This window comes from Quercus lobata, chromosome 2, assembly GCF_001633185.2.
Source record: "Quercus lobata isolate SW786 chromosome 2, ValleyOak3.0 Primary Assembly, whole genome shotgun sequence".
NCBI lineage: Eukaryota > Viridiplantae > Streptophyta > Magnoliopsida > Fagales > Fagaceae > Quercus > Quercus lobata.
The window spans coordinates 38,203,300-38,209,989 of NC_044905.1; the positions used below are offsets into that span (position 1 = coordinate 38,203,300).

Below are 6,690 nucleotides of genomic sequence, written 5' to 3' on the forward strand. Positions count from 1 at the left end.
TTGTGACTCTTTTTTTGTGTAGCTAAAGGGTTTAGAGTGAACATAGCTTTCTTTTATTCGAATATAAAGCATAACAATTAGTGAGAATGTTTCAGGGTTTTATGACGAAATATTACGTTTTTGATGCAGTTTGGTTCTGAGGAATCAAATAAGCATTTTTAAAAGCCTCTTTACATTCAAGCGGAGAAAGCTGTGTTTCAAAAGATCAATTTACAAAGGTTGTCTGTTTTCTCCCAAACAGTACTTGGATGACAAAAAAGCCGGCCTTGGACGGCCATGCTATTACTCACTACTCTCTCTCTCTCTCTCTCTTCTGTCACCTCTATATGTCCTCTATTTCTTTTTTTCATTGTTCTTTTTCATGATGATGCTATGTTAATCACTATTATACTATGTTAAATTGTCAGGAACCCAGTTTGACCCATCAAGGCATGGGTGGTGCTCAGGCCAAGCCTTCAAATAATAGTTCACACTCTAGAGGCTTAGACAAGTTGAAACTACAAAACGGGTACGTTGGAAAAGGAGGGAATATGCATAGGGAGTCTGGTAGGAAGTATAACAGTGGGAATGTTTCACAGAAACAGGTTCCGTTTATGCCGATTGAAACGGTTGAGTTGGTTGATGGGTTGCCCAAATGGCTCACTGATAATGTCCCAAGAAATGTTTTGTCTACGTTGGTTGTAAAGAGTGCTGACTCCTATGATAAGCTCTTTAAGGTATACATATCTAATGTTAAGTTTTACTTGTATTGTTTCAAATGTATTTCAGTATTTGCATGGTTGGACACTAAAGACTTAGTGATTACTGGAATATATATAATTTGATAGTTACAACAATGAGGGAGGGGGTTTCGATTCTTAGCTCTCTTAATAAAGGATAGTAGGCTTTGCTATTGAGTTACAAGATTTTTGATAGTGATTGTTAGTATATATACATGTTAATATCCACTTTCTTTGGTATGAATCATAAATAATATGGTTTGTCTGCAGTTTTTTTGACAGTCTAAGGTTGTTTGATAGAAGAAAGATTGGAAAGAAAAAGAAAAAAAAACTACAATTTTTTATTTTTCACCTTTTTCTTATTTTGTTTATACAATATGAAAACTCAAAACTAATTAAAATTTATGATCCTAAACTTGAATTCTTTTTCTTTTCCCCTAAATTCTTGGCAACCACAGCTATATTGGTGGATTGAATTGGTATAAATGTTTGGTCATATTACAGGTGGGCCAGGGAACTTACAGCAATGTGTACAAAGCTAGAGATAGAGACACCAACAAAATTGTTGCTCTGAAAAAGGTCCGTTTTGACATATCACAACCTGATAGTGTTAAGTTTATGGCACGAGAAATGATTTTCTTACACAAGTTGGATCATCCCAATATTATAAAACTACAAGGATTGGCTACATCAAGAATGCATTACAGTCTGTATCTAGTTTTTGATTTCATGGAGACGGACTTGGCAACAATCATCTTTCGTCGTGAAGAGAGGCTTACTGAATCACAGGTCACAATTTATACTTTCTTACTACAGATTTTTTTTTTTTTTGAATTTGGATTTTTCTAGTTCATCTGTTGCTAATTTGAATAAATTATGCAGATCAAATGCTATATGCATCAACTGCTCTCAGGTTTGAAGTACTGCCATGATTCAGGAATTATACATTGAGATATAAAAGCAGCGAACATATTGATTGATAAAAATGGGGTGCTAAAGATTGCAGATTTTGGGCTTGCGAATAATTATAGAACCAATAAATCTCTCACAAATCGAGTTGTGACACTTTGGTACAGAGCCCCTGAGCTATTATTAGGAGCTATTCATTATAAAGATGGTATTGATCTTTGGAGTGCTGGATGCCTCTTGGCAGAAATGTTAGCAGGGACAGCTATTATGCCTGGAAAAACAGAGGTAACAAACACTGTCCAATCAATTGTTGTATCCAAAATGTCACTTTCATCAATTATTTACCATTGCTAGCTAGTTTTTCTAGTCAAAAAGTTTTTTTCTACCCTTCAGGTTGAGCAAATAGACATGATTTTCAGACTATGTGGCACACCATCTGAGGAATACTGGGAAAAGTTGGACCTGCATAAAAAATTCAAACTTCCCAAATACAAACGTAGTCTTGAAAATGCTTTCAGGAATTTCCCTGAATCTTCTTTGGGTCTGTTAAGAACTCTTCTTGCTTTGGACCCTGCACATCGTGGCTCTGCTTCTTCAGCTCTCCAAGATGAAGTGAGTACTAATTGGAAGAACTATCTGTGCAAAGCTTTTTTTTAAAAATAAAAATAAAAATAAAAGGAAAAAGAAAACTGCAGTTGGACCTTTCCAAATTTCTTTTTGATTTTTATTATTGACCATTTCTGTCTAAATGTAATGATTAACATGCTTGCCATTTTAGTTCTTTGATATGAACAGCTTTATAGACATCAAATCCAAATAGTGCTTCTTAATTTAAAACTTTTTTTTTTCTTAGAATTTTGCTTAATAGTGTACTTAATTCCCCACCACTGACAAGCATCTGGAGTTACAAATTGATAGTAATTATTCAATTAAATTCCAGCATTACGAGTGTAATGCACTATTTCATAATCTAATCTAGTTGCATGACAAATTTTTTCTTTGATTATGTGCCATAGTTCTATATAATATGAAACTATCTTGTAAGGTTGGACTTGATCATCAAAACTTTGCTTTAATTTTTCACATTGTGATTCCTTTGCTTGATGGGATTGTTCTATAATTTATTTTGGCACCTATACCAATTTCAATTCCAAAAATCCATATGATGTATTGAATTGCAGTGTTGAATTATTTCACAAGGAATAAGTACTATATGCAGTGCTCATTTCTTAAGATGTAATGCTTAGAAAATCGATTCTGACTGGAAATAATTCTTCTTGCAGTTCTTTTACGCAAGTCCATTGGCTTGCGCCCATTCAGAGTTACCTGTAGTGTATAGCAAAAATGATGAAGTAGTGGAGGCCAAAGAAGAAAGAAGGTAAGTCGCTTTCCTGAACGGTAATAAATGTTTCTAACAGCATAGTATTAGTAGCATGTTCATTGGTCTATGTATGTGATCTGTGAAAAAGCTAAATGCATTAAGCTGAGTTAACAAACATGTCACTATTTTTCAAAATGAACTTTTATGTATGTGCATAAACAGTGAGATTACATGCGAATAGATGTTTATGCTACTTCACGTTGTAATAATTGCAGCTTATGAATCAATAGTTGCAATTTTTTTTTTTATATAAAAAAATCCTGCGGTAGATCTGTATTCTGAGGCTTCTAATTATTTTTCTTATTTTTACAGCTACAGGAAATCTAGAATGAAACAACGGTCTAGGACACATCGTGAGCGCGGGGGAAATGATCTAGACACTGAAATTCCTAAAGAAGATTCTGAATTTTCTACCAAGGTAAAAAGAGAAGCCTTGAAATCCAACTTGTATGTTGAAGTTATTGTTCTATCACAATGCTCTTCATCCTTATTGTTGTGTTGACATGCTGCAACTACAATACATTGAAGTTAACGTGAAAATTTATTGTTTCAGGAGGCGGAGAAGAGTGCAGAGGCAACTGTAGAAAAGCAAGAGCCTGGTCGTACATTCAGTAGTAGCTCCTCTGTTGAAAAGCCGAACAGTCGAACAGAAAGCCCACCCTTGAGCACAAGTAGTAACTCCTCTAGTGTAAAGCCCTCTAGCCAAACAGAGAGCTCCACTTTCTTGCTCAGCCAAGATTTCACTTCTACTAATCAAAGGATGTCACTAAGGACACCGGATCATCCTAATGCAGCGAAGAACATCAAGAACATGATTCCAATACCCATCTCCAGAACATGCAGTACTGCCAAATATGACAATGATAATAATGACATGTACAAATTAAAATCTGTACATAGGTCTGCATCCACAAGGGAATTTAGAAGAACAAGTCGGTTTGAGGTACATGCAGTTGGTGCCTAAGACACATGAAGAGATTATTGCATATATCAGAGTCACAGAGATAATTCTTCTTTTAAGTTCTAATCAATTGTATCTTTTAACTTTTCCTAACTATATATATATATATATATATATATATATTCTCCTATATATTATGGACCAAAACGAATAACCATATCTTGTTATCTCTAGTAGTATTATGCTATAATTAGTCGAGGAGAAAAAAATACTACTAAATACAAGATAAGTTTCTCAAAAAAAAAAAAAAAAAAATATATATATATATATATATATATAAATAACAAGATACGATTTGGTCATCCTTGTTATACAGCATTCCTATCAGGTGTACTATGCCAAATGCCATTTTACAATATCAAAATCTACTTTATCAATTTTAACACATTATTTTATAATTGACCGTTCATCACATCTTCTATTTTTCAATCCTATACATTAAAATAATATATACAAATATTAAAATAACATTAAAAAAAACCAATCATAAATGTATTCCCACTGTCACTCCCACCAATTCACTGCCACCCTCACCATAGCCCATCGTTGATACAAACCCACCACCACATCCCACCATGGTTACAAACCCATCACCACCAACCAAAATCAACCAACCAACATCAACCATCCACTATTATAAACATTGCCACAAGCACCAAGAGAAAGAGAGAGAGAGAAAGAGAGATCGGCAAGGTGGAGAAAGGAGACGTCAGCAGCGTGATTGGCGAGACAACTCAGGTGGCGAGATTAGCTTCAGGCGGGAGACATCGGCAGCAAGATCGGCTTTTGAGGATGAGGGAGGAAGAGAATGAGAGTGAAGAGGGAGCTGTGGAGGATGACTATGGCTCTGGCAAGATCGGCGGCGAGATTAGCGGCTTCGGCGAGATCGATGGCTTCGATGAGAGAGAAGAAATGGCAGGCAGAGAGAAAAGAACTAAGATAGGAGAAAAGATGAGATAAAAAAGAGAGGGAGAGAGAGTCCGAGTGAATATATGAGAGAGAAAGGACTGTGAATAAACAAATAATTTTTTTTTTTGCAACATGCTATAGTGCGGTTTCATTTATGAAACCGCATTGTAGCCTGTTGCAAAAAATTTTGAGATTTGGAACATCTCATAAAACTTGAATATCGGTGTTTGGTGTGTCAAATGCCAAATATTTGACATTTGACACACTTGATGGTAATGCTCAAGATACAATTGATATGCTATATATAGTTTGTCAATTGATATAGAGATTGTCATTTGATCTAGAGATTGTCATATGATATACTATAGTTTTTCATATGATGCTATACAAGATCGGTTTGTTTTGCTAAATTTATACAAGGTCTTCTTGTTATTAATTATAGAATATTGGAATGTATACATCTTCGATTTTTTTTTTTTTTTTTTTGGGATATGTTGTCGTTTAGAGCAAGCCAGCCAATTGGAAGTATGTGAAGAAAAAGACGAATCGAGTTGAGAAAATGCATCAGATTGATGTTAGACTTAATTCTCTTTTTTTTTCTTTCTTTTTTTCTTTTTTTCTTGTGGGGGTGGGTGAGAATCGATTTATTCATATTTTGAATTGGTTAAGTTAAACATCTTGAAATTTTATTCATGCATCTTTGCTTAGAGCATTCGTATTTGGAATGCTAAATCCCATATGTAAGCATATTTTAGCATTAAAGCCAAATTTGTCTCAACATTCGGAAGGCTAAACATAAAAAATTGTAAATTTTTTGGCATAGTGTTACAGTACCATCCTAAATGTATGATGGTACTGTAGCACTTTACCCAAAGATTATATTAATATTTTATTCTTGCTTTTCTCTCTCATCACATGGTCTCTCATCTCTTTGTCTTTCTCTGTCTCTCACTCACTTTCCTCTCTTTCTCCCTCTTCTCTACAATCAATGGAGCTCCACTGTGATCATCAACCTATGGGTAAGCACCAATGGAGCTCCACTGATCATCCACCTTGATCGTCACCAGAGCTCCACCGTGATCACTAACAATAGATCGAATTGGAGGGGAGGTGGAGAAGCACCAAGCCACAAACGAAGAGAGAGATGAGAGAGGGAGACTGAGAGTGAAAACGGTATGGGTAAAATTTTGAATTTGTGATATGTGTATTCAGATTTGTAGTGATGGGTTTTGCAGCGATGTTGGCGGCGTGTTTTGTAGTGATGGGTTGCTCAAGATTGCTGCCGATGATGGGTTTTGTGTGTGTTTTGCAGTGAGGCATGGATTGATGAGTTTTGTGTGTATTTTGCAGTGAGGCATGTATCAGTGAGTTTGTATTTGATGGGTTTGTATCTGTAGGTTTTTTTTTTTTTTTTTTTTTGGTAAGTCCAGCAGTGGGCTCTGGGTTTGGTCGTGGGTATGGGTTTTAGCCGTGGGTATGGGTATGGTCGTGGCTTTTTCTTTTTTTTTTCTTTGTTTTTTCTTGGTGGTGGTGGGTTTGTCACTGATGTGGTGGTGGTGGTGGTGGGTGGATGGGAAAGAGAGAAAAATAGAGAGATGGAGAATAGAGATGAAGAGAGAAGAGAGAAGAGAGATAGATTTTTTTAATATTATTTTATTATGTAATTTATATTATTTTAATATATTGTAGGTAAAAATAAAAGTTGGGAGTGTTGCAAAATGGTATGGTATAAATAACAAAGTAGATTTTGAGATGATAAAATAGAATAATTTGAAGATTCCGGATGCGAATGCTCTTAACGAGCGAGTGAA

The 6,690-nt window shown here is 35.2% G+C and overlaps 1 pseudogene; it reads left to right on the forward strand.

Moving 5' to 3' along the window:
- The first annotated feature begins 431 nt into the window (after positions 1 to 431).
- LOC115964048 lies at positions 432 to 3,973 on the forward strand (annotated as a pseudogene).
- Positions 3,974 to 6,690: the final 2,717 nt, after the last annotated feature.